The 9,037-nt window shown below is 43.1% G+C and overlaps 1 long non-coding RNA gene across 1 annotated transcript; it reads left to right on the top strand.

Annotated features, from left to right (window-relative positions):
* The first annotated feature begins 5,716 nt into the window (after positions 1–5,716).
* On the top strand, positions 5,717–7,265 carry LOC138851633 (uncharacterized). The gene is made up of 3 exons (XR_011391317.1): positions 5,717–5,907; positions 6,006–6,202; positions 6,236–7,265. It is a non-coding gene; the product is annotated as an uncharacterized lncRNA (long non-coding RNA).
* Positions 7,266–9,037: the final 1,772 nt, after the last annotated feature.

The raw sequence follows: 9,037 nt of genomic DNA, 5'->3' as shown, positions 1-9,037 counted from the left end.
TGGTTGCTAAGGCAGACCCTGGGAAAGTGGGGAAGGGAGAACATCTGAGGGGACACGGATGGACTCCCGGACACATGGACCTGGGAAAGGCGAGAGCACCTTGGGGAAGTGGGGAAGGGAAGGGGGGGGGAATATCTGAGGCGGACTCCTGGGAAAGAAGGAGATACTGGTTGCTAAGGCAGACCCTGGGAAAGTGGGGAAGGGAGAACATCTGAGGGGACACGGATGGACTCCCGGACACATGGACCTGGGAAAGGCGAGAGCACCTTGGGGAAGTGGGGAAGGGAAGGGGGGGAATATCTGAGGCGGACTCCTGGGAAAGAACATCCACAACATTCACAGTGTTTCTAGCGTAACACTGTGAATGTTGTGGATGTTTCTAGCGTAACACTGTGGATGTTGTGGGTGTTTCTAACGTAACACTGTGAGTGCTGACAACGTTTCTAGCGTAGCACTGTGAATGTTGTGGATACTTCCAGCGGAACACTGTGAATGTTGTGGATGTTTCTAGCGTAACACTGTGAATGTTGTGGATGTTTCTAGCGTAATACTGTGGAGGTTGTGGATGTTTCTAGCGTAACACTGTGAGTGCTGTGGACGTTTCTAGCGTAGCACTGTGAATGTTGTGGATGTTTCTAGCGTAACACTGTGAATGTTGTGGATGTTTCTAGCGTAACACTGTGAATGTTGTGGATGTTTCTAGCGTAACACTGTGAATGTTGTGGATGTTTCTAGCGTAACACTGTGAATGTTGTGGATGTTCCTAGTGTAACACTGTGAATGTTGTGGATGTTTCTAGCGTAACACTGTGAATGTTGTGGATGTTTCTAGCGTAACACTGTGAATGTTGTGGATGTTCCTAGCGTAACACTGTGGATGTTGTGGATGTTTCTAGCGTAACACTGTGAATGTTGTGGATGTTTCTAGCAGAACACTGTGGATGTTGTGGATGTTTCTAGCGTAACACTGTGAATGTTGTGGATGTTTCTAGCGTAACACTGTGAATGTTGTGGATGTTTCTAGCGTAACACTGTGAATGTTGTGGATGTTTCTAGCGTAACACTGTGGATGTTGTGGATGTTTCTAGCGTAACACTGTGAATGTTGTGGATGTTAACACTGTGGATGTTTCTAGCGTAACACTGTGATGGATTTTCTAGCGTAACACTGTGAATGTTGTGGATGTTTCTAGCGTAACACTGTGAATGTTGTGGATGTTTCTAGCGTAACACTGTGAATGTTGTGGATGTTTCTAGCGTAACACTGTGAATGTTGTGGATGTTTCTAGCGTAACACTGTGAATGTTGTGGATGTTTCTAGCGTAACACTGTGAATGTTGTGGATGTTTCTAGCGTAACACTGTGAATGTTGTGGATGTTTCTAGCGTAACACTGTGGATGTTGTGGATGTTTCTAGCGTAACACTGTGGATGTTGTGGATGTTTCTAGCGTAACACTGTGAATGTTGTGGATGTTTCTAGCGTAACACTGTGAATGTTGTGGATGTTTCTAGCGTAACACTGTGAATGTTGTGGATGTTTCTAGCGTAATACTGTGGATGTTGTGGATGTTTCTAGTGTAACACTGTGAATATTATGGATGTTTCTAACGTAACGCTGTGAGTGCTGTGGATGTTTTTAACTTAACACTATGAATGTTGTGGATGTTCCTACCGTAACACTGTGGATGTTGTGGATGTTCCTAGCGTAACACTGTGGGTGTTGAGGATGTTTCTAGTGTAACACTGTGAATGTTGTGGATGTTTCTAGCAGAACACTGTAAATGTTGTGGATGTTTCTAGCAGAACACTGTGAATGTTGTGGATGTTCCTAGTTGTATGTTTGTAGTGTAACACTGTGTATGTTGTGGATGTTTCTAGGTGAACACTGTTTATGTTGTGGATGTTTGTAGTGGAACACTGTGGATGTTGTGGATGTTGGTAGCGTAACACTGTGGATGTTGTGGATGTTTGTAGTGGAACACTGTGGATGTTGTGGATGTTTGTAGTGGAACACTGTGGATGTTGTGGATGTTTGTAGTGGAACACTGTGGATGTTGTGGATGTTTGTAGTGGAACACTGTGGATGTTGTGGATGTTTGTAGTGGAACACTGTGGATGTTGTGGATGTTTGTAGTGGAACACTGTGGAACTTGCACATGGCAATAATTCACAAAATTTTGTCCTGGTTACCGTACACGAGCGTTGAAATTGAAATCCGTTGAAATTCAAAAAGCTTGAAATAGAAAAAGGACCAGAGACCCACTCAAAGGTCCCGAAGGTTCCAGATAGGGAAATTAGATAAAAAAAACAATTACGTATATGGAAAAACAACAGATTAACATATCTGGTAGGTCAAAAGAGAGACATCTACAGGAGAATAAATAAGGCAGAAGGGCACTTAAGAAATCAGTATATTCAATTAAAAAGAGAAATTTAAAAAACGGAATAAGAAAAGTCAAAAGACATTATGAAGTTAAAGTCGCAATGAACTCGAGGAATAACTAAAGGATTCTTTCATGTAAATAAGAGAAAGATTATGGACAAGACAGATCCACTTAAAAGTTGCTCAGGTTAACTGACTGAGTAAAGTAAAAGGACACAAGTGCAACTAATGTGACATTTTATTGTGGCAACGTTTCGCTCTCCAGGAGCTTTGTCAAGCCGTTACAAACAGTACATAGACACAGAGGATATATATAGGCTTAGAGTGAGGTGCAATACTAGTGGTAGAACAATTAAATTGCACATGAGTAAATGGATATAAAAGCTAATTGCAAGTTAATTGTTCTACCATATTATATTACTACTACTACTACCACCTGCAATATTATATTACTACTACTACTACCACCTGCAATATTATATTACTACTACTACTACCACCTGCAATATTATATTACTACTACTACTACCACCTGCAATATTATATTACTACTACTACTACCACCTGCAATATTATATTACTACTACTACTACCACCTGCAATATTATATTACTACTACTACTACCACCTGCAATATTATATTACTACTACTACTACCCACCTGCACTACTACTACTACAACTACTATTACTACGACTACTACCACCTGCAATATTATATTACTACTACTACTACCACCTGCAATATTATATTACTACTACTACTACCACCTGCAATATTATATTACTACTACTACTACCACCTGCAATATTATATTACTACTACTACTACTACCACCTGCAATCACACCTCACTCTAAGCCTATATATACCATCTGTGTCCATGTACTGTTTGTAAAGGCTTGACAAAGCTCCTGGAGAGCGAAACAATAAAATGTCACAATAAAATGTCACAATAAAATTGCCACAATAAAATGTCACATTAGTTGCACTTGTGTCCTTTTACTTTACATATTGTCGGTAATTCTATCAAAATATATACTAACTGACTGAGAGTTAGAAACAGATGTGCTCAGTCTTCAACACTTGTCACAGTAAAGAAACACAAGATCAGTACAGTAACATACAAGAACAGTACAGCACAGTAACACACATCAGTACAGTAACACAAAAGACCAGTACAGTAACATAGAAGATCAGTACAGTACAGTAACACAGAAGATCAGTACAGTACAGTAACACAAAAGATCAGTACAGTACAGTACCACAGAAGATCAGTACAGTAGTAACACAGAAGATCAGTACAGTAACACAAAAGACCAGTACAGTAACATAGAAGATCAGTACAGTACATTAGCACAGAAGATCAGTACAGTAGTAACACAGAAGATCAGTACAGTAACACAAAAGACCAGTACAGTAACATAGAAGATCAGTACAGTACAGTACCACAGAAGATCAGTACAGTAGTAACACAGAAGATCAGTACAGTAACACAGAAGATCAGTACAGTACAGTAACACAGAAGAGTACAATAACAGAAGACTAAGCAAAGAAACACAGAAGAGTACAACTCAGTAACACCACCGTGGCTACTGTCAGGGAGGCTGGAGTGGGAATAACATCACCGTGGCTACTGTCAGGGAGGCTGGAGTGGGAATAACATCACAGTGGCTACTGTCAGGGAGGGAGGAGTGGGAATAACATCACCGTGGTTACTGTCAGGGAAACTGGAGTGGGAATAACACCACCGTGGCTACTGTCAGGGAGGGAGGAGTGGGAATAACATCACCGTGGCTACTGTCAGGGAAACTGGAGTGGGAATAACACCACCATGGCTACTGTCACGGAGGTGGCTGGCTACTGTCAGGGAAACTGGACACCACCATGTCAGGGGGTTAACATCACCGTGGCTACTGTCAGGGAGTTAGTGGGAAACACCGTCACCGTGGCTACTGGCTACTGTCAGGGAGGTTGGAGTGGGAATAACATCACCGTGGCTACTGTCAGGGAGGCTGGAGTGGGAATAACGCCACCGTGGCTACTGTCAGGGAGGCTGGAGTGGGAATAACATCACCGTGGCTACTGTCAGGGAGGCTGGAGTGGGAATAACATCACCGTGGCTACTGTCAGGGAGGCTGGAGTGGGAATAACATCACCGTGGCTACTGTCAGGGAGGCTGGAGTGGGAATAAGACCACAATAGCTACTGTTGAGGTCGACGCTTTTGAATCCAAATCATGAATCCAAATCTTGAATTATGAATAGTAATAATAATAATAACAATAAAATTATTTGCGACCACTGTCAGCCTCAGAGTTATCTCTGAGTTACCAGACCTTGCCACGTGGAGGCCAGTGGTTCGTCTTTAAGGTCCCCCCCCCCTCGCCTTCCCCAGGTTCATGTGTCCAGGAATCCATCCGTGGGCCCCCGGATGTCTCCCCTTTCTCAGTTCCCTAAGGTCAGCCTCGCCTCTCTCTCTCTCTCTCTCTCTCGCTCTTCCCCACTTACCTAAGCCTGCCTTCCAGCCTCAGCCTTCCCCAGGTTCCCAGGAATCCATCCGTTCGCTCCCGGATGTCTCCCCTTCCCCACTTACCCAAGGTCAGCCTCAACCACAACCTTCCCCAAGTTCATGAATCCAGGAATCCATCCGTTCGCTCCCGGATGTCTTCCCTTCCCCACTTACCTAAGGTCGGCGGTGCCTTCCCCGGATCAGTGTCTCCAGGAGTCTGCTTGTGTCACCTGAGTGGACTCCCTTCCCCACTTCCTCTGAGTCAGCGGTATTCTTGCTTTCCTTAGGATCATGTATCCAGGAATCCATCCGTCTACCGCCGGATGTCTCCCCTTCCCCACTTACCCAAGGTCAGCCTCAACTTCATGTATTCATGCCTTCCCCAGGTTCATGTATCCAGGAATCCATCCGCTCGCTCCGGATGTCTCCCCTTCCCCACTTACACAAGGTCAGCCTCAACTGCATGTATTCATGCCTTCCCCAGGTTCATGTATCCAGGAATCCATCCGCTCGCTCCGGATGTCTCCCCTTCCCCACTTACACAAGGTCAGCCTCAACCACAACCTTCCCCAAGTTCATGAATCCAGGAATCCATCCGCTCGCTCCCGGATGTCTTCCCTTCCCCACTTACCTAAGGTCGGCGGTGCCTTCCCCGGATCAGTGTCTCCAGGAGTCCACTTGTGTCACCTGAGTGGACTCCCTTCCCCACTTCCTCAGAGTCAGCGGTATTCTTGCTTTCCTTAGGATCATGTATCCAGGAATCCATCCGTCTACCGCCGGATGTCTCCCCTTCCCCACTTATGTCCCCCTTCCCCAAGGTCAGCCTCAACTGCATGTATTCATGCCTTCCCCAGGTTCATGTATCCAGGAATCCATCCGCTCGCTCCGGATGTCTCCCCTTCCCCACTTACCCAAGGTCAGCCTCAACTGCATGTATTCATGCCTTCCCCAGGATCATGTATCCAGGAATCCTTCCGTCTACCGCCGGATATCTTCCCTTCCCCACTTACACAAGGTCAGCCTCAACTGCATGTATTCATGCCTTCCCCAGGTTCATGTATCCAGGAATCCATCCGCTCGCTCCGGATGTCTCCCCTTCCCCACTTACACAAGGTCAGCCTCAACCACAACCTTCCCCAAGTTTATGAATCCAGGAATCCATCCGCTCGCTCCGGATGTCTTCCCTTCCCCACTTACCTAAGGTCGGCGGTGCCTTCCCCGGATCAGTGTCTCCAGGAGTCTACTTGTGTCACCTGAGTGGACTCCCTTCCCCACTTCCCCAGAGTCAGCGGTGCCTTCCCCGGATCAGTGTCTCCAGGAGTCCACTTATCAGTCACCTTCAGGTCTCCAGGAGTCCACTTGTGTCACCTGAGTGGACTCCCTTCCCCACTTCCCCAGAGTCAGCGGTGCCTTCCCCGGATCAGTGTCTCCAGGAGTCCACTTATGTCACCTCAGGTGGACTCCCTTCCCCACTTCCCCAGAGTCAGCGGTGCCTTCCCCGGATCAGTGTCTCCAGGAGTCCACTTATGTCACCTCAGGTGGACTCCCTTCCCCACTTCCCCAGAGTCAGCGGTTGCCACCTTCAGTGACCTCGCTGCATGGAAACTTGGTCTTGTCTAGCTGGTCTACGGTAGAGACTGTCCAGGTGGGTGGAATTACTGGAGGTGACACACACAGAAAACTGCGTCCAGTAATTACACCCACCAAGACAGCCGCGACCGTAGGTCAGCTAGACGCCACCAAGCTGCCTCACAGTTCCGCCACCTCCGAGAGGCTAATTAACGTAAATTTTGGAAATCCTTTTATATTACAGTATGAATTTAGTCTAAGTACGAGATTTTCTTGCTTATTTATCAGTTTAAAAGTATTTGTAAGTGTTTTATTTTATGTAGATGAATGTCCAAGTGTTGAAGAACTTTTCCACCTCCATCAAAACTGTATTAAATATTACACTGTTTTCATTTTTATTTATTTATTGGTCATTTTCATATGACATTGAAAGACTAACAAGCGCACAAACATACACATATATATGTATTTTTACATACATTTATACGCTAGTTTACGGTATTTTGACGACATTGTTTGTGAAACATGTAAATATATAAAGACGCGACACGTTTGTGACACTAGTGAAGGACTGTGTCATGTATACATATTCTTATGTATGAATGAATGAATGTAATGCTTATGTGTTATTGTGTATGTGTGTCATGTGTACATGTTATTTTGTAAGAATAAGTGCAATGTTTACGTAATGTGTATGAGTGTCACTGACTGTGTATGAGTGTCACATATTGTGTATGAGTGTCACATATTGTGTATGAGTGTCACATATTGTGTATGAGTGTCACATATTGTGTATGAGTGTCACATATTGTGTATGAGTGTCACATATTGTGTATGAGTGTCACATATTGTGTATGAGTGTCACATATTGTGTATGAGTGTCACATATTGTGTATGAGTGTCACATATTGTGTATGAGTGTCACATATTGTGTATGAGTGTCACATATTGTGTATGAGTGTCACATATTGTGTATGAGTGTCACATATTGTGTATGAGTGTCACATATTGTGTATGAGTGTCACATATTGTGTATGAGTGTCACATATTGTGTATGAGTGTCACATATTGTGTATGAGTGTCACATATTGTGTATGAGTGTCACATATTGTGTATGAGTGTCACATATTGTGTATGAGTGTCACATATTGTGTATGAGTGTCACATATTGTGTATGAGTGTCACATATTGTGTATGAGTGTCACATATTGTGTATGAGTGTCACATATTGTGTATGAGTGTCACATATTGTGTATGAGTGTCACATATTGTGTATGAGTGTCACATATTGTGTATGAGTGTCACATATTGTGTATGAGTGTCACATATTGTGTATGAGTGTCACATATTGTGTATGAGTGTCACATATTGTGTATGAGTGTCACATATTGTGTATGAGTGTCACATATTGTGTATGAGTGTCACATATTGTGTATGAGTGTCACATATTGTGTATGAGTGTCACATATTGTGTATGAGTGTCACATATTGTGTATGAGTGTCACATATTGTGTATGAGTGTCACATATTGTGTATGAGTGTCACATATTGTGTATGAGTGTCACATATTGTGTATGAGTGTCACATATTGTGTATGAGTGTCACATATTGTGTATGAGTGTCACATATTGTGTATGAGTGTCACATATTGTGTATGAGTGTCACATATTGTGTATGAGTGTCACATATTGTGTATGAGTGTCACATATTGTGTATGAGTGTCACATATTGTGTATGAGTGTCACATATTGTGTATGAGTGTCACATATTGTGTATGAGTGTCACATATTGTGTATGAGTGTCACATATTGTGTATGAGTGTCACATATTGTGTATGAGTGTCACATATTGTGTATGAGTGTCACATATTGTGTATGAGTGTCACATATTGTGTATGAGTGTCACATATTGTGTATGAGTGTCACATATTGTGTATTGATGAGTGTCAAATGCGAATCTCTAAATCTCCTCCATGAAAACTTTAAAAAAAATATAATAATCTCTGTTTCTCTTGTTTCGTAAATGAATGTGAAGGTCGCAGATGTGTGTGTGTGTGTGTGTGTGTGTGTGTGTGTGTGTGTGTGTGTGTGTGTGTGTGTGTGTGTGTGTGTGTGTGTGTGTGTGTGTGTGTGTGTGTGTGTGTGTGTGTGTGTGTGTGTGTGTGTGTGTGTGTGTGTGTGTGTGTGTGTGTGTGTGTGTGTGTGTGTGTGTGTGTGTGTGTGTGTGTGTGTGTGTGTGTGTGTGTGTTTTAACATTTAACATATGTTAATAAAGTTGTGTTTACACTAACATCTGGTCTACATGATGGCTTGCTTTATATATATTGTCTTCTGACCAAAGTACAGTGACATCACACGTCTCTAAGATCACAAGTGACATCAAGCAACAATATCTAAGACCCATATTTTTGGACAAATCTTTACCGCCTTTCTTGCATATTATAACTTAATTCAATACTATAGCTACCATAACATTACCTAAGATTAAGTACATTTGTAACTCTACTAACATCTCTCATATATCTTTTCCACAAGTATAAATACAGCCAAGTGCAACTTTGCTTTATATAAGTGTTG

This window comes from Cherax quadricarinatus, unplaced genomic scaffold, assembly GCF_038502225.1.
Source record: "Cherax quadricarinatus isolate ZL_2023a unplaced genomic scaffold, ASM3850222v1 Contig1309, whole genome shotgun sequence".
Classification (NCBI taxonomy): Eukaryota; Metazoa; Arthropoda; class Malacostraca; order Decapoda; family Parastacidae; genus Cherax; species Cherax quadricarinatus.
The sequence above is the reverse complement of the archived record's forward strand: the minus strand, read 5'-3'. Positions and strand labels throughout refer to the sequence as shown.